Here is a 20549-nt window from a genome sequence, read left to right as displayed (position 1 = left end):
TCCCAAAATATTTTGCCTTTTCCAGAATATTGTTGATTATGTTCATTCACTTTCCAAAATAATATGCCTTTTCCAAAATATTGTTGTTTATCTTCATTCACTTCCCAAAATATGTCTTTTCCAAAATATTGTTGTTTCCCAAAATAATATGCTTTTTCCAAAATATTGTTGATTATTTTAATTTACTTCCCAAAATATTATGCCTTTTCCATAATATTGTTGTGTATCTTCATTTACTTCCCAAAATAATATGCCTTTTCCAAAATATTGTTGTTTATCTTCATTGACTTCCCAAAATAACATGCCTTTTCCAAAAAATTACATTTTATAATTATTTCCGATATAACATTACTCCTTTTTGCATAATAATGTTCTTTATTTTATAAACTTAATATAATAGAGGTTTCCCTCCCTATCAATCACAGTTTGGTGGGAATTTGTCCTGGGGCTGGGGGGCATTTGACGCGGGGCCGGGGGGGGGGAATTGTCCGGGGGATTTTGTTGCATACGAGAGGGGATTATGTCCATTGTTTCTCTGGTGGGGGATTTAGCTCTGAAGTAGCTTTGGACAGTTTTTAAGCTATGATTTCAAAAGGTTCTCAAAACAGTCTAGACCTTTAATGGCGGGCTGCAACATAGTTTGAGGATTACTCGACCAATGCTTTGATTATGTTATAATAACGATGCTATCTTCATCGCATGTGCATTCAATTTGGTAGTTTTCGAATCTTTACTACTTTATATTAGGTTTCGTTGTAAAGGTATTTAGCTGTTATAAATTTCGCTAAAAATGTATTTAGCGTTTAAAGATTTCGAGGTAATTGTAATTAGCTAACTTTGCTATCGCTATAATGATATTTCGCTATTATTGCATTTCGCTGTTGTTGTTTTCGCTGTTTTGACCGTCGATTTGTGCCTTCAACATTTTGGATGTCGCTATTTTGACCTACAAGCAGTGATTGGACATAATAATTTAGATCTCTTGAAAAACTCAGTATTACCACATGTCAATAATGTAGTGTTTATAACGTCCGCTTTACACGCGGAAAGTCCAAGGGTCGAGCCCTATTAGATACATGTTTTACCATCGTGATTGGACATAATAATAAGCTAGATCTCTTGTAAATCTCAGTATTACAACGTAGCTATTGTGGAGTGGTTATCACGTCCGCCTAACACGCGGACAGTCCAAGGTTTGAGCCCTGGTAAACACATTCTTTGACCATCGTGATTGGAAAAAAATAACAAGCTTGATCCCTTGGAAAAATCTATTTTTCCACGTATCTATGGTGTAGTGGTTATCACGTCCGCCTAACACGCGGAAGGTCCAAGGTTCGAGCCCCGGTAGATACACGTTTTGACCATCGTGATTGGACTTAATTATAAGCTAAATCTCTTGGAAAACTCGGTGCTACGACGTATCTATGGTGTAGTGGTTATCACGTCCGCCTGCCACGCGGAAGGTCCAAGGTTCGAGCCCTTGTATATACATGTTTTGGCCATCGTGATTGGACATAATAATAAGCTAGATCTCTTGGAAAACTCAGTACTACCAAATGTCTAAGGTGTAGTGGTCATCACGCCCGCTATACACGCGGAAGATCCAAGGTACGAGCACTGGTAGGTACATATTTTACCATCGTGATTTGACATAATAATAAGGAAATCTCAGTATTACAACGTAGCTATGGTGTAGTGGTTATAACGGCCGCTTTTCACGCGGAAGGTACTAGGTTCGAGACCTGGTAAACACATTCTTTGACCATCGTGATTGGAAAAAAATAATAAGCTTGATCCCTAGGAAAAATCTATTTTTCCAGGTATCTATGGTGTAGTGGTTATCACGTCCGCCTAACACGCGGAAGTTCCAAGGTACGAGCTCTGCTAGATACTTGTTTTGACCATAGTGATTGGACAAAATAATTTAGATCTCTTGAAAAACTCAGTATTACCACATGTCTATGGTGTAGTGGTTATAACGTCCGCGTTACACGCGGAAGGTCCAAGGGTCGAGCCCTGGTAGATACATGTTTTACCATCGTGATTGGACATAATAATAAGCTATATTTCTCGGAAAACTCAGTACTACGACGTATCTTTGGTATAGTGTTTAACACGTGCGCTTTACATGCGGAAGGCCCCAGGTTCGAGCCCTGGTAGGGCCTATATGCACTCCTTTTTCATTAAATATGTGACCAAAAATGTCAGCTACTTTCTGAGCGAACCGACAATTCTTCAACTGAAGGGTGAGACTTGATTCCTATAATCTATTTAGGATATATTTCAAACACTAAGGGAGATTAAATCGTCTAAATAGTCAATTAAATGGAAATAGCGTCTCTAAAAATCTCGTCTATTAACCGCTGGAAAGATTTAGGGCGTTACAAAGCCAAAAGCGGGAGTACTTAAAACTCGTACTTTCCCATATGAGTCTCAAAAGCAGTTTTAGGTCTGCTTTTTGAGTGCATTTTGACCTGGCCAGATAAGGGTGGTTATATATTTCGATTTTCCAGCTCTGGCTAGCATGTCCTCTATGTTGGGCAAGGGATAAGGGTCCTTAATGGTAACACTATTTAGTTTTCTGTAATCAAGGCAAAACCTATAGAGTTTTCCCTGTTTCGTTTGATGAACTAAAACTACGGTAGAGACCCAAGGAGATAAGGAAGGTCAAATGATCCCGTCATTTAGCATTATCCTAACATGTTGTTCAATTTTTTTTCTGATCGTTAACCTGATAAGGTTGATATTTTATATGCGAACTAGAACCCGTATGAATCTCGTGGAAGACTAGTCCTGTTCTTCCTACTTTATTCGAAAAGAGTCAGGGAATTTTAATAATAGGGTGATTTCATGTGGTATCAGGGAGTGTTCGCACCAGGGTTCGGTCGATTTTGTTCTAACTTAGAACACTTGTCCCTAGATACAAATAATAGACTTATCTCGATTATTGGGCCATTCTTTTGAATAGCTCCAGACTTACAGCGATTTTAAAAAAAGACGTTTTGCCGATGCCGATTTTCATACCTTTCAGTAAAGATATTTAAATTTTGGTTTGAGATAGAATCAGTAAATTTCACACTTTGAGAAAACTATGAGGTGAAAACTCTGCCTTATATTTTAAAACGCTGTCTTTTCAGGATCTATCATAGAATAAGCTTATAATAGCAGAGGCTATCTTTCAAGATCTAATATAGCATAAACTTGCCAGTATCTACCTTAGAATAAGCCTGCAATAGCATAAACGTCTCTTTCAAGATCTAATATAGCATAAATCTACCAGGATCTACCATAGAATAACCCTAATATAGCATAAACCTATCTTTTTCAGGATCTACAATAGCATTACCCTATCTTGACAGGTATCAGCCACGTGACGTCAACAAAATACCCAACAAAATACCCAACACCAGGTGGCACAACAATCGACAACATGCACCACCAAGGACTCTAAAAATCCCACCCAGAAATCCACCACCAGATGGCGCAACAATTCAAATTTCCCGCTAACAAGGTCACGTGACGTCCTAAATCCCCCAACCCGAGGGATGGCCTTATAAACCAAAATTTAATGGGGTAAAATTTTTGGGTATATAAGGCTATTCTTACTCTCTGACGTCTTACTCCCACCAAATCTATATCTCTTCCTCTCTAGCTTCTTCGTTTGAACTTCTTGTGTATTCTTGAAGCCTCAGATTGAAAACGATCAGTAATAACACTTAATAGTGTTTATTTACAGTAATTTAGTCATAGTTAAAATCGAAGGTCGAGGAAATTTTACAGTTTAGGGCATAAAAATAAAATGACTTACGTATGGCATACTTTTTATCACTTTGCGCTATTTAACCTAAGTTTAAAACGGAAATGAGCATCCAAACGCTGAACGATTAAATGTCTAGTTGCTTAATCGATAATAGAAGCCACACTCAAGAAAAGGGTGATTAACGGCGTTGCCATGGAGACTGAAACATTAAATGACTACGTACTCGCTAGGTCGATAACAGCTATGGTGAAGTGTTTGAAGCGTTGCCATGGTTTTTAAAAGTAATTTGGCAGTCGGGACAAACTTAGAAATTTAATCACTCGAAACAGCGCTCTAAAACTCTCGAGAGACAAAAACACTCATTTTCGTTTCATTGTGTTCAGGGTTCTTAGCATATTTTGAGCGAAAGTATATATTAATGTCAAGAAAGGAGATGAAATTTCGAAAGGGAAATCGTAAAAAAATTACAATCAGGTGCTTTAGTTACTTAATCCTCGTTGAGAAAATTCATCATTATTTCACCAATTATAACTTAAATGCAGACCGTGGGTCACGTTCATGATCATCCCCTAGAAAGTGACTTTGCTTACGAAATCCTGTTTTGGCTTGCCGAAAGTACGAGGCGTTTGTGGGAGGGATTTATAATTGCACTTGTAAATCCCGCCTACTAAGATTTAAATCACCAAGAGTTCAGGAATAAAGTGGGGAACCACTGGACCCGCGCTATGCTTTAATGAACCATGTCGTTGCAATATGTTGCTATGTAAATGATAAACATGTAAGCGTTCATTAGTACAACTTTGCGCTATTAAACGACTGTATCCTAGAAAGTAAATGATTGTTATATGTAAATATAGTTGAAAACACAATTTTGAGGCTCGACGAATGAATGACTACTCGTTTTCTCGAAAACATGGGTGCGGGCTAAAGAGGATCAATAATGGCGATGATACTCGAAACGTTTCCGTAGATACGAAGGTAGTTTAGCCTTCTCGTGAAAATGCAGATAGACGTTAGAGTTTTGCTCAGTTCCTTTCACTAGGAGGTTGAAATTTTCTAGCAAATAAACATTGAAGAAGTCCATACAATAACCATATAACGGAATTCAATGTTGTAAGCTGTTTAAAGATAAATACGAGTTATTTTGATGAAAAAGACAGAAATAGCGAAAGAACAGTTAGTTTATCGAGATCTACGAGTCAACGCATAAAAGACTAGAAAAACCATATCATTACTTGGCCCAAATTAATTTATACTATTTTCATGCCACAATGATGTTACAGCGGGCCCTTTATGGGAGAAAAGATAGGAAGATTATTTGGCCATAAATGTTTACCCAAGTATCTAATTATGTGTTATCCAGCTTCGACTGTCAAAGCCGATAAAGCCGTCCCAAAAAACCGAGTATACTCCTTTAACCTACTCCATCGGTGTACGCACGGTTTCATCGAATTGCGATTGATAATTTGGGCCCATTCGTCATAACAATGGTTTGAAACCAGTATATTTTTGTTATGACAGGTTTTTATAGTTAATGGATGGGATTCCTATCAACGCCAGAGCCCTATCAGCAGCTAAAGCCCCAGTACACGAGGTAGTTTTACGACTCGTGTCCCATAGCTCCAACCCATTAAAATAAAATTTATTGTTTTCGAAGATGGATCACATTGAAGGGTCAAGGGCGAATTATCAAAGTCCCATTATTGTTTAGGTATATATATTGAAATAGGTGTCAAAATATAAGGGCCAATATTTTAGAAAAGGTGACCCCTTACAAAAATGTTCTCATGAATTCCAAAGGCCATTCTTTGGAACCCCATGCAGCCCTTGGGATCATTTTCTAAAGGAACAATTCCCAGAGACTTTCTTTGGAATTTTCTAAAGAAGTCTTGAGACAAATGTCCAAAGAATGTCTTGAGATTATTTTCCAAAGAAATTCTTTAGGAATTGTAGAGATAAATTTCCAAAGAAGGTATAAGGTTTATTTTCCAAAGAAACTGTTTAGAAATTCTAGAGATTAATTTCCAAAGAAGGTGCAACGAATATTTTCCAAAGAAATTCTTCAAGAATTCTAGAGGTAAATTTCCAAAGAATGTATAAGGTTTATTTTCCAAAGAATATCTTTTGAAATTCTAGAGATTAATTTCCAAAGAAGGTGCAACGAATATTTTCCAAAGAAATTCTTCAAGAATTCTAGAGGTAAATTTCCAAAGAATGTATAAGGTTTATTTTCCAAAGAAACTCTTAGGAATTCTAGGAATTAATTTCCAAAGAAGGTATAACGAAAATTTTCCAAAGAAATTCTTTAGGAATTCTAGATATTAATTTCCAAAAATGGTATAACGAATATTTTCCAAAGAAACTCTTTAGGAATTCTAGAAATTAATTTCCAAAGAAGGTATAACGAATATTTTCCAAAGAAATTCTTTAGGAATTCTAGAAATAAATTTCCAAACCCTTAAAAAATCTTCTGAAGAGTTCTAAAGGAATTTCTTTGGAAGCCTACGGAGCCCTTGGGATCATTTTCTAATGAAACGATTTCCAAAGACTTCCTTGGAATTTCCTAAAGAATTCTTGAGATCAATTTGCAAAGAACGTCTATGGAATATTTTTCAACGAAATTCTTAAGGAATGCTTAGGATAAATTTCCAAAGAAGGTCTAAGTTTAATTTCCCAAAGAAATCGATAGGAATTATTGAGATAAATTTCCAAAGAACGTCTTTGAAATATTTTCCAACGAAATTCTTAAGGAAATCTTGAGATAAATTTCCAAAGAAGGTATGGGGGTTTATTTTCCAATGAAATACGTTAAGAATTCTAGAGATGAATTTCAAAGGGCCAGATATATTTGCAATTATGCTTTACATATAATTATCTCAAAAAATTTTTACCCAAATTATTTTGCTAAAGTTTTCCTGCATAGACATTGACTTGATGGCTAAAAAATTAAAAACGTTTCACGAAGGCTTGTCCCGTAGCTAAGTCTCAGCAAGTGCTGATGTGGTTTATCATATTTACCTATTTTTGTTTTTTGCCTTCAATAATCCGTGAGGTGTTTATGCAAAGGATAAATTTAATTAAAAGTAAAATACGCGTAATTAAAATCGTTATGTTTAGATTTACAGGGAGTATAAGCTGGCAGTCGAAACTTTCGCTTTTGAAAAGTAAAACTAACCTAAATTATTTTGTGACATGTTTTATCTTTTTTTCGATCGTAATTAAAGTCCCAAATAAATATTTTTATATAAAATATTGTAGATAAAATTTGGTTATACGCGTTTCTGGTACTCAAAAACCTCTCAGTGAAAACACATTATTAAACTTAACATCAACATCTGTATCTACTGCTTGGCCATTGAAGCCTCCAAAACCCACTTAGTACCCATACATTTGCACAAGGTTAAAACTTTCTGCTGTTTTCGGATGTTTTTAAGTCGATTAAATGTCTGACTTTATAAGGAGTTTCGCACTGCATGCGAGAACTACCCTACTAGTACTATAAGGGGTGTTGTTCAGCATGTAAGAACCGCACTCCTTGGATTGGGATATGGTGCTGCATGTGAGAACTATCCTCGTTTCTAGAGGGCTAAATTAATTTACCACATAATCTTCCCTATATTTCCCAAGAAAATTCCAAAGATATTTCCCCAGAAAATTCCAAAGTTATTTCCCAAGAAAATTCCAAAGATATTTTCCAAGAAAATTCCAAAGTTATTTCCCAGGAAAATTGCAAAGTTATTTCCCAAGAAAATTCCAAAGTTATTTCCCAAGAAAATTCCAAAGTTATTTCCCAAGAAAATTCCAAAGTTATTTCCCAAGAAAATTCCAAAGTTATTTCCCAAGAAAATTCCAAAGTTATTTCCCAAGAAAATTCCAAAGTTATTTCCCAAGAAAATTCCAAAGATAATTCCAAATCATTCTCAAAAGAAAAAGAGGCCACTATTCTCCAAAGAAAAAGAGGCCACTATTCCCCAATTTTCCAAAGAACCCCTTAAGGATTTCTAAAGAAATCTCCCAAGGAATTTTCTAAAGAGTTCTAGAGAAGATTTTTGAAAGGGAGACCGTTATGCTAACTAACAGGATAGCCTGGTGTTCATAGGCACCTAACTTTTCTTGACATACGTTGCTTTGTATACATTCAACGTCAAAGAAAATGTACATAAGGTTAGGCTGATTAGGTCTAGGCTTTTTAACGGATGGCAGTTTCAGAGGTGTGTCTGTGATAATTTGAATAAAACATAAGTGGTTGCTGGGCAGATATTTACTGCAGATCTGACAATATATCTCTCCACATGTATGCGTTTCGGTTCTTCGAGAAAAATCAATAATTTTTAAACAGTCTTTACAATGAAAAAGGCGCTCACTACAACAACTCGCAATATGACAAAGATCACCGACTTCAACAACTCGCAATATGACGATGAGATAACCGGATTTTCAAACGGAACGGACCGAGGACCACCCGCAGAGGAGACACTATTAAACGATACCCTACCTAGGGAACACGGATCTGTAGAGGCCCTTTCTGGCGATGATATCGACGTACAATGGGGAGGGGGAGAAACGGACCAGCCCACACCTATTGACAACGTACCTTCTTGCGAGATAACAGGACAAAGTGAGAGATTTTAAAAACATTTTAACATGTATGGTCGAGAGGTAGTTCTTAGAGTTACTGAAGATTCCGTCGCTAGTGTGTGTACCGTAACCAAATGCATCCTTAATAAGTACAGGCCTACATATTACGTCCAAAACCTTAAAGAGTGCGGCAAATTCTAGAGGACCGGTAGGCCCTTCTAGGTAAGAACCCACACCCTCCCGTAATGTTAAAGAAATAATTCACAGATTTTAGGCTTAGCGTCCCATAGAAAAAGCATGGGATTTTTGGTGGTCCACTCCATCGAATAACTCAGAAACTACTCGGAAGTTAAGGTTCGGAACACTTTTGAATTATCAAGCAACTATTGAATGTTGAACTTCTGAAGTTTGATTAAGAACAATAAATTCTAAGTATTTTATTTTAATTAATTTATAAATCATGGTAAAAACGTTACATATATTACACTGTTTTCATAGCATTTCGTTCAGCCTTCATCGGGTTTGTGGCGCATAGGCTAACGCGTCAGCCTATGGAGCAGGAGATTGCAGGTTCGAGTCCTGGCAGGCTCGGTGTTTATTTTTACAGATCTTTTATTCAACATAAATGAAATGATCCTATAAATACAATGTTTAGATAATTTTTTTTGTTACGAAGTACGGGCTTGTGGCGTAATGGATAACGCGTTTGCATTCGAGGCAAAACATTGCAGGTTCGAGTCTTGAAAAGCGCGATGTCTATTTTTGATGAAGAATCTTAGTATATATAAGGGAAAATTATTAAATATCAAAATTTCAATGAAATGGGCGCGTGTGGCGCGTGGTTTAGAAATAACTTTTTTTTAAATCTATGCAAAAAGGTCAACTAAACTTAATTGAGTCACCAACCGCCTTTTTATATAAAATAAGTTACCACCCGCCTATCTATGGTGAATTAATTTACAACCTGCCTACCAATTGTGAATTAATTTCACACTCCCCTGCCAAATAATTTAAAATTTTAATCTTTCCCATAAAATAACGAGGCACTTGGAGGGAGCCAATATGCTCACGATCATCTTACTGGAACATCGAACAACACAACTTCATTAGAAGTTTGACAAGCCTATTATTATTTTTATAATAGATTAATACAAATTAAGGCTGAAGGAACAGATATTATATAAAAAAGACTTGGTTTGCCCAAGCCTTAAAAACAAAACGATAAGAGTTTTTCTAGTTGTCTGAAGCGCGGATATTTTTTTTTATTTAATTTTAAGGACAATCCGTATTTTACTACTCTTTAGAATTTAATTCAATCACCTGATTTTACTCCTAATGGATTAGTTTCCTATAAATTAATTGAAATGAAAAATTACTTATCTCAGATTTTTCAACAACAATTCCATTTTCCTGAATCATTTTATCATGTATTATAATTTTGAGGGATATCGTGTAAATTTAATCAAGTTGACTCTTTCTTTTTTAATTTCCGAGAATTTTCCATTCAAAAGGTTTTAAACACATCAAGTTTTCATAATGTTGTCAACTAAATAGCAACTCAACCAACACTTCTAAAATCTTCCCCACAAGTACTGATATACACAGTTCAATAATTGTGACTCTGCTTAAAGAAGAAACGAACCCCTTTATCAAATACAAGAAAGGTGATAACAGTCCCCTATTGTATTCGAAAAGACCGCATATAATACATTATAAATGAGAGTATTATTTGAAAATTAAAGTACGTTCTCCATTGAAAAGAAAAAATTCATGATAAAATGTTTATGGAAAATGAAATTGTTCATGAAAAATCTGAGATAAGTAATTTTTTATTTCAATTAATTTATAGGAAACTAATCCATTAGCAGTAAAATCAGGTGATTGAATTAAATTCTAAAGAGTAGTAAAATACGGATTGTCTTTAAAATTAAATAGAAAAAAATATCCGCGCTTCAGACAACTGGAAAAACTCTTATCGTTTTGTTTTTAAGGCTTGGGCAAACCAAGTCTTTTTTATATAATATTTGTAGGTCCGAACTAGAATTATCTTTTAGACGATTAGATCAAGTCGACCCCAATATTCTTTTCGACCAGCTTAGTGTTATGTGTTATGTATTTAGTTTTTTAATAGCCATTAGCTAACATTGTTAAAAAAACATCTAACCTATTATTGATAACGATTTGTATATATATTGCTGTTGATTCATAATTTTTTAGTCTTAATAAACTATCTCGTTTAGTTAACATTATTGTGACTCCCGTGTTTTTATTAGTCCGCAAGACATAACATGGTGTCAGAAGACCTGAAAGTCGCGCCCTTTTCGGGGGAATAGGATTCGTGTTTTGTTTAGTGGGTAGGCTCGATATTGCAGTCGCGATTATGGCTAATAATATACCGACGATCAGACCGTTTTGTGCTGGATCCAACCCGGCCGAAGCATGGAAAATTTGGCGTCAAGACTTCATGGATTACCTTGCCGCGTTGAAATATGACGCCGAGGAGGAGGCCACGAAGACAGCCTTATTCCGTCACGTGTGTGGCGACGATTTGAAGAAGCAGTATCGATTGCTTAACCTGAAGCCGGTTTCACCCGCTAAAGAAGTTACACTGAAACAAATTCTCGATGCCTTTGACAAGCAGTACGATATCTATCATAATGAGATATCGGCGTCATTCATTGCGTTGGGAATTTCACAGAAGCAGGGAGAACCATTTGAAGAGTTCTATTCTCGACTCCGGCTGGCCATTGAGGAGTGCAAGTATGGACAAGCTATGGACAGGATGCTACGTGACAAGTTGGTCCATGGTCTTCAGGATAGAGCCTTGCAAGAACGTCTCTTGCGGGAAGCAGGTCGATCAAAGAAGATGCTGGATGACATAGTAGCTGAATGTAAAGCCGCTGAATTGTCACGGGCCCAGGCAAATGCCATGAATGAATCTCGTGCTGAAGTACATGTTGTTTCCCGAGAGCGAGCAAAGCAAAGCGACGGAAAAAGAAGTCTAAGGTTAAAGATACCGAGACTAAGGAATGTGGGTATTGCGGTCGCCAGCATGCGCCGAGGGAGTCTCCGGCGTTTGGAAAGACGTGTCTGAGGTGTGGTAACAAGAACCACTTCGCCGTAAATTGTCAAAAAGATGCGAAGGAGCAGATAGGAAGACCTCAGCGTCCTTCCTCAAGTTGTCGTCGGATTGATACCATTACTCAGCTTTCTGATGATGTTGTGTACATCGGTACTGTGGAAGTCGGCAATGACGAATCTGGGTTGCGCAGGAAATCGGATCAAGTCGTGAATAGCACACACGACGTTTGGTATGAGGATATATCAGTTAATGGATCTATCATAGCCTTTAAGTTGGATACCGGGGCCCAAGTTAATGTCATTACCAAGGATAATGTGGAAAAGATGCCGAGACGTCCACGACTACAGAAGACCAGTCAAAGAGTCTTGGATTTTAGTGGCAATGAAATTCCCTTATTGGGGGAATGTTTCTTATCATGCTTGACCAAAAACGGAGGAAAGGAAGGCACTTTTCGGTTCGTCGTAACAAGTTTGAACGTCAAACCTGTCCTCAGTGCTCACACTTGCGTCAAGCTTGGCTTAATTACAAGAACATCGGGTAACTTGGCCTCTGTCTGCCAAGCAGCAACAGATTCACCTAAGAAGATACTTGAAGAGTTCGAGGACGTCTTCAAAGGCATGGGCCGGTTGGACAGAGTAGTCAAGATACACCTAAAGGAGGATGCCATTCCTCATGTGGCAGCACCAAGAAAGATTCCGATAGCCCAACATGATAAAGTTAAGCAAGAACTACGGCGTATGGAAGAATTAAACGTAATAACGAAGGTTGACACGCCAACAGATTGGGTTAGCAACATGGTAGTGATCGAAAAGCCAACGAAGATACGCATCTGCATAGATCCAAGGCATCTTAATGTTGCTATTAGACGGCCACATTATCCAATTCCTACTGCGGATAAGCTCCTGGCAGGCCTTCAGGGATGCGGTGTTTTTACGTTACTGGACGCTAAAGATGGCTTTTGGCAGCTGCCTCTGGACGAAGAGTCGTCAAATCTTACGACGTTTGCAACGCCATGGGGTAGATATCGGTTCCTGGTATTACCCTTTGGTGAAAACAATGCACCGGAAGAGTTCCAAAGGTCTATGGATGCTATATTCGAAAGGAGCCTTCAGTCAGTCAATATTTTGACGACATTGTTCTGGGTTCCAAGAACGTGGAAGAACATTGCGTTCTGCTTCGACGCACGCTGGGTCTAGCAAGAGAAGCAAATTTGAAGTTTAATCCTGGAAAGGTCCAATTGGCTTTATCGAAGATCAAGTATATTGGGCATATTATCTCTAAGGATGGCTTGGAACCTGATCCTGGGAAGATAGACGCAGTTATGAAGTATGCCGAACCTAAGAACAAAGATGACGTACGTCGCTTTCTGGGGATGATAACGTATCTTGCCAAGTTTACGCCGCATCTCTCGACATTAACGCACTCTTTACGTCAGCTAATGAAGCAATCTACACAATGGCATTGGGACGTAAACGTTCAACGTGACTTCGAAAACCATCAAGAATACGCTGGCACGCGCACAGTGTCTTCGGTTCTTCGATCGAAACCGTCCAGTTACATTGTCCGTCGATGCTAGTAAGAATGGTTTGGGGGCCGTGTTGTTGCAAAGCGGTGGTCCTGTCGGCTACGCATCAGCCTCGTTAACTGAAACGCAGCAGAGGTATGCTCAGATTGAAAAGAGCTTCTCGCGGTTGTCTTCGGGCTTGAGCATTTCCATTATTACACGTACGGAGTTCCGGTTGAAGTCCAGACTGACCATAAACCTCTGTTGGGACTAAGTCAGAAACCATACGATGCCATTTCCTTGAGGCTGCAGCGGATGTTATTAAAGCTGAACCGATACAACTTTACCTTGACGTACGTTCCGGGAAAGCTGTTAGTGGCCGATGCGCTCTCCAGAGCTCAGCTTCCGGATGCCTACTTCATGGAAGAAACCAATCCAGCACGAGTTGAAGTTTGTCTCATTGTCACAGCTTCGAAGTCTAAATGGGATGATCTGAAGAAGATGACGATTGACGATCCAGAAATTCAAGATGTCCTGTTTCATATCACGAATGGCTGGCCTGACGTCAAGTCTAAATGTCGACTACAAGGAAGACCTTATTTTCATTGTCGGGCTGAACTCTATATATCTTCCGACGGGATTCTTTGCCGTGGTCAGCGATTGGTGGTACCTAAGGATGCAAGGCTTGATATTCTGGACATATTGCACGCTGGTCATAGAGGGATGGTTGCTGGAAAAGCTACTGCTCGAGAATATTTTTATTGGCCTTAGATGGGTCAGGATGTCGAAGAACTTGTTAATGGATGCCATGCCTGTCAGGCCTATCAGCGAAGTAATCAATATGAACCCTTGATCATACAGGACATACCCATCAGACCATGGAAAAAGGTGGGATGTGATTTTTTGAGATCAAGGGCAAGCACTATCTCCTCATCGTGGATTACTTTTCGAAATACGTCGAAATTCAGCTTATGCATGGAACTGCAGCACCTGCTGTGATTACAGCCATGAAGACCGTCTATGCCAGATTCGGGATACCAGAAGAACTTGTATCAGACGGAGGTCCGCCTTTTGCCTCAGGAGCAATGAGAGACTTCCATAAAGACTGGAATATTTGTCATACGATGACAACTCCTTATTATCCTCGTTCGAATGGGCAGGTAGAACGTGCTGTCCAGACCATAAAGAAAAGTTTAGTCAAGGCTGTGGAAGATGGTAAAGACCTTCACTTGGTCCTCCTTGATTATCGAATTACGCCGACACATGGACTTTCATCTCCTGCGGAGTTACTAATGGGCAGGCGCCTTCGATCCCTTCTGCCTTCCCATCCGGAAAGGTTAATGCCACACTATGATGTAAGTCAAGGAACTGAAGAACTGCAACGCCGGCAATTGAACCAAAAGCGCTTTGGGCATCTAAGAACAAAGGCACTTTACCAACTTCAAGAGCACGCTAGAGCATGGTTTCGACAGCGTCCTAAGGAACCTTGGAAGCAAGGTGAAATAATCCGATGCGGTCCACAAAGACGATCTTATGGCATAAAGTCGGCCGATGGTACTATCTATACCAGAAACCATTATTACATACGTCGGGATCGCTCAAACATCGAAGATTATAGTGCAGAGTGTCCAACAACAGTTCCCAAAAGTGAAACTCCTGAAACATCAGAGATTCCAAAACAGAGCCTGATCCTGTTACATCTGCCAACGTCAGCTCGGAAAAGCAAAACGATAGCCGCCCAGTTCGAGTGCGGAAACCACCAGTATGGATAAAAGACTATGTTCCTTAATTGTAAATAACTAGTTCAAAAAGGGCATGTTATGTATTTAGTTTTTTAATAGCCATTAGCTAACATTGTTAAAAAACATCTAACCTATTATTGATAACGATTTGTATATATACTGCTGTTGATTCATAATTTTTTAGTCTTAATAAACTATCTCGTTTAGTTAACATTATTGTGACTCCCGTGTTTTTATTAGTCCGCAAGACATAACATTATGCTCTATGATGACGAAATAGGTCCTGTTAAAATGATTTTTGGCATTGTACGATTGCCTGAGGGTAAGACCCTCTCGGCGGCCCGAGGCATTAAACATTTCAATCTATTCTGTAGAGATATACGAGGTATTGCACGTATAATCAAATCAGATAACCTGTGTCTAGCTCGATCGTTATGTGTGGCTATAGCTCATACAGCTTATGCTAACGATACAACCGAAGCTCTGAAAACTCAATACGAAGCTATATCTACGGCAAGACCAGGAAATAAAGCGCAAAAAGACGCTGCTTTAGAACTATGTTATAAGGCGACATAAGAGTTAGTGAGTGTTGGACGGCTGAATCTTTTGATAAGTTCAAAACTCATTTAAATCAGTATTCGATTTTCGTCTACAAATTCGAAAATAGTGCTCCTATCTTGATTTTAGGTGAAAACAACCCCGATGATACTAGGCCGCGCCTCTTTTTATTAAATGAAGATAACCATTATAACGTTATTGCAAAATTAAGGCCACTTTTTAGCCACGACCAATTCTAGGAAAAGTGCCTCGTCGCTTATTGGCGAATACAATCGCATAAATGTAATGACTTTTGTTTTAGTTGCATAAGACCCACTATCTGCCAAAGCCCCGAGGAAACATGTGTCTTGTTTACGCAAGTTCTTAGCGATGATTGCTATCAAAGCCACTTAGCATCTTCCAGCAGTAAGAAGCCGCTAGTGAGCGCCTTTTTCATTGTAAAGACTGTTTAAAAATTATTGATTTTTCTCGAAGAACCGAAGCGCATACGTGTGAGGTGATATATTATCAGGTCTGTAGTAAATATCTGCCCAGCAACCACTTATGTTTTATTCAAATTATCACAGACAAACCTCTGAAACTGCCATCCGTTAAAAAGCCTAGACCTATCAACTTTAACCTAACCAAATTATCCATATCTGACCTATTTCTTTTTGAGTTCATATAACCCAGCTGGGCCAGCTTTCACCAGAATAAACAACTATAGTTTTTCGCATATCAGTTTTTCCGCTCTTTAGAGAACTGCTTTAACGGTACGCCGGTTTACAAGATCCGCTGTATCGGTAATTGCTGTAATGGGTAAATTGCCATTTCGGGAACCACTATTTAGAGAGCTGTTGTTATGAGGACCGCTCTTATGAAATATGCTCATAAGGGAACTGCTCAGGTGAAGGCTTCCCACTGCTAATACTACTACAAGGACAAAAGGGCAGGTCAAACTAAGAGCCTCATCGTAGATGTACATCATACGATGTGGCTAATGAAGATGAATAGACCATTTAAGTATTACGCACAGCGTCGTTCCCCGTCGTAGTGGCGGAGCTAAGAGCCCGTCTTTTGGTAAGGCATGAAAAGCTAGAGAGCTTTTTCAGCTTATCAAGGCAGCTTCGCAAATTTGGGGCGCTTAAGACCGTTCACGCCTGCGTAGAGATGGAAAGCGAAATGGTCTACTGTGAAAATAAAGCGGAATCGGAGAAAACTTGTTTTAAAGGCAAGTAAGTTGCACGACAAAACTCAGTCTTTTTCCAATAGTTTGCACTTTAATTCCTCTGCTTATTGTTGTGCATATTTTATCCAACAATTTCACAAATCGTATAAGTTTCCCCGTGTGATGTCATAAACCAACCGAACAAGCTGACAAGACAAAATTGTTGATATATCGAAACTGAGTTTTCGTGATTTTCCAATGGATTTTAAAAATAGAAACTTTGGTTCAATTATATTGAAAACTTTATATTTTGAAAGTAGAGACTTGAAAGTGTAATATAATACCAGTTTCGTGCTAAAATATGATATGAAATTGTAAATTCCCATACCCTTTAAGCTCAATTATAGCACAGACCTATGAAAAATCTTTAATTATAAAAAATAATTATGAAAATAGGTTTTCTCTGAAAAACTGCTCTTCCTTAAATAGCTTGATTTGGTCATTTTCAGTCACTTTCAGGTCTCATTCCGCATATTGTTTTTTAATTATTAGTAATTTTTTCCAAGTGAATCTGAAAGTGTGTCTTCAGTGTGAGCCCTTTATTATTTCATTAGATCAAGATGGAATGTAACGCACTTTAAGGAATCTTACATTCTCACTAAAATAAAATTATCCACACTGTAGGTCTTATCATTTATGAGTGCCTTATAATCCTACAATTTGATGAATTCGATCCTAAAAAATCCTACAATTTTGCTGACTAACGGGCAACAATGACTCAAAAAGACCAAATCATATATCAATTATCTAAACACATTCAGATAGGATTGACAAGATTGATAAAAAGTTCTTGTGCAGAAAATTTTACGCAACCAACATCTATCGGACAGCCGTTTTTGGAAAACCATAATAATTCACAATTTCACATTTTACTGCAATTAAAGTACAATGTTTCAACCTTGTTCAATGTATTTTCCGACATTTTTCTTATTTTTTGGGAAGGAGCGCCCAAATCCATATTTAGACTGTACCCCCCTAAATTCGAAACATTCCTACACGTCTGCTTAAAAACTTAAAAACTACAGCGAAGTTACTTTTCGGAATACTCTAAAATTAACAATTAAGTATTCAGGGTGTGCTATCGGCCAGTTTGATCAAAACAATTAAGTCTAAGTATGTTAATTTTAGTTAATTAAAGAAGTACGACTCTTGAGTTAAATGTCAGGTTAACCTGTTAGCGCGCTGATACCCATTTCTTCAGTTTTCAAACAGAACGAGAACAAGGGAGGGCCTAGCTTTGTGCCTGATAACAAGTTAAATTGACATTTTCAGTTTGCTTCATTCTGTGGAAGTTGAACCATGGAACCTATATCTTAAAAATACAGGCTCCATGGTTGAACTTGTTTTTGAGCAGTCGACGTTTGTTTAGTATTTTAGCGGCTTAAAATGTTTATTTCATTTTATATATTTTCTGTAACACTTTTGCTAAGAAACACTTTGCAATCAGGTCGAAATTTTGTTGAATAAAGCAATCCAGGTTTAAAACTAAAGGTAATTGATTTCATTATATTATAAGATATTGGTTTTTGGATGTTCTTTAAGACCAAGGCTTAGATTTCTTATGTATTGTATTTGTATATATTTTTGATTCTGGGAGAACCGAGGGGGCTGTCGCTTGTTCAAATCTCGTACACAGCTCGCACAAATCATCCAAATCAAGCAAATCATCCAAATCAGCCAAATCACCACGAAATTAAGGAAATCGATTTCAAATCAACCAAATCTACCAAATCATTCAAATCTTCAAATCTTTAAATCCGTTTCAAATCATCAAAATCTTCAAATCCGTTTCAAATCATCAAAATCTTCAAATCCGTTTCAAATCATCTAAATCTTCAAATCCGTTTCAAATCATCAAAATCTTCAAATCCGTTTCAAATCATCTAAATCTTCAAATCCGTTTCAAATCATCTAAATCTTCAAATCCGTTTCAAATCATCTAAATCTTCAAATCCATTTCAAATAAACCAAATCTTCAAATCCGTTTCAAGTAAACCAAATCTTCAAATCCGTTTCAAATAAACGAATCTTTGTTTCAATCAACATGGTCACCCTTTTCAAATTATGACGACCCTTACCACCCCCGGGGTTAATGGGTTCGCGGCACGCAAAGATTCAGTGACGTGTCGTAAAAATAAATATATCTCTGTATTTTTAACTTGCATACTTACATTGCTTTAGTCTGTTGAATTCATTTCATATACCAATTTTATGGGGTTTCGCATTATATATATACATATATATGCGCCCCTATATTGTGAGCGTTGGTGAGAGACATAGAACATGTGGCGACATCTATGTAGGCGTCTTATGTTCTTTTCTGTTTTTTATGTTTTGGTTTTAGTTTGGATTATAGAATATCAGAGTAGCGTCAACTCGTACTTAAAACGATTGATTAATTAACAATAACAGTGTGATCATGTCAAATGAGCAAGAGGACAAAGACAATGACATGTTTCAGCAAAAATTTAAAGAATTGCCTTTTCAATTGCGGAAGTGTTTGGAATTAACTGGATGTTCGGACAAAAACGCCTTAAAATCCATAACCAACTTAAAAGAAATCGACTCTTTTCTTTAGGCTTGCTAAACATGATGCAGAAATAGCGTATGGTCTTTTCGCGTGTGAACCTGAAAGTTTCGAGTTTTTGCCTGGCCATAAGAGTATTTTGCAATCTTTCATAAATGATTCAAAACACCCACTACATGCGAAAAAGAAAATGCGACCAAGTGAAGATAATAGTAGTAAAACTCTCGTCATGGATATTACTACTGAAAGTCATCCTAAAAAGCGCAAAACAACCGAGGTAGTGCCTTTATTCAGTGAAAAAAGCAAGCAAGTGATTAAAAACATGAGTAATTTGTGTGCTCGAATCGCGAAAGAACCACACTTGAAGAACCCTAAGGTAAACGAACAATTTACGCTTTGTATGGGAAAAATTTCACCAAAGATGATATGTCTGCCGTGTGGGAAATCGATAACACTGTCAATGTGTAATGGAAGTGCAGTTTTATCAAACTATACGAGACACGCAATAATATGCCAAAAATTAAAAGGGATAGGCCGGAGCAGTCCAATTCAGCAAAGAGTGGAATCATTTTTCAATATCGCTGGTTCGCGCGCGCAAGAAATTCCAGAATCGGAAAAGGAAGTCAATTTTGCGATGGACAGGGTCACGGAGTCTTCGGCTGAAGACACCAGGCCCGCGCATAATGGAATGGATACGCACGAACCTATTGCAGAGTAATTACCTTAAACACTTATCTCGACAATTACAGTGTAACTAAATTTTAAAATTTACGACAACCATGTGCTTCATATAGCATTTAAAAAATCTTAATTACCAAATAATACTTTGGTTTAATTACAAGTTTTGCCGTTTGTAAATTGTTCTCAATGTGTATAAGCAATAAATATTACCGAAAATACTTTTGAATTCGTTTACTAATACTTAGATTTTTACATTATCTCAGGCTTGATGAAATACCGTCTCGCGCATCTAGCTCAAAATTTTACCCCAATAAATTGTCAAGAACCGAAAGAAATAAGCGCAAGCTTCACCACGCTGCCAGGGATTGTAAAATAATTCTTTCTTATCTTACCTCAAGTGATCAAGACAAAGTATTAAAGCTACTTCGGGAAAACAACTCCTTGTGAGAAGAACTGGATCGGTTGGACCTCCATTTAGGAGACACTTTAAACAGAAACAGTTCACTTCAAAAAGACGAGAATAGTGGAATTCAACCAATGTTACGAAGTCTATACGAAAATAGTGTACAAAACTCCCAAAAAAAAATCACCAAGGCACTCGGATTCGGTCAAAAATTTTGCAAAATTGGTTTTCATTTGGTCTGGAAAGTTGTCTTATGAATTCGTGTCGACAAATTTGGGTTTAGCCTTGCCAAGCGTAAGACAGGTGGAAAGATATGTAGCATCCACAGACAAAGCTGAGGAGGGAAAAATTCGCTTAGATGGTTTAGAAAAACACCTTGAAAGGTTCGGGAAAAAGCCCTTTTTGGTTAACTTGTGTGAAGACGCGACTAGGTGTACCGCTAAGGTCTCATATGATTCCACTACGAACCAGTGTGTAGGATTTGTACCACCCTTAGACCATAATGGA

The 20549-nt window shown here is 37.7% G+C and overlaps 1 non-coding gene across 1 annotated transcript; it reads left to right on the top strand.

Annotated features, from left to right (window-relative positions):
* Positions 1-1418: 1418 nt before the first annotated feature.
* On the top strand, positions 1419-1491 carry TRNAG-GCC (transfer RNA glycine (anticodon GCC)). The gene has a single exon. It is a non-coding gene; the product is annotated as a tRNA-Gly (tRNA).
* The last annotated feature ends 19058 nt before the right edge of the window (positions 1492-20549 follow it).

Source organism: Phalangium opilio, unplaced genomic scaffold, assembly GCF_054372755.1.
Source record: "Phalangium opilio isolate 3A_F unplaced genomic scaffold, DU_Popi_V2 ptg000060l_1, whole genome shotgun sequence".
NCBI classification, from domain to species: Eukaryota; Metazoa; Arthropoda; class Arachnida; order Opiliones; family Phalangiidae; genus Phalangium; species Phalangium opilio.
The sequence above is the reverse complement of the archived record's forward strand: the minus strand, read 5'-3'. Positions and strand labels throughout refer to the sequence as shown.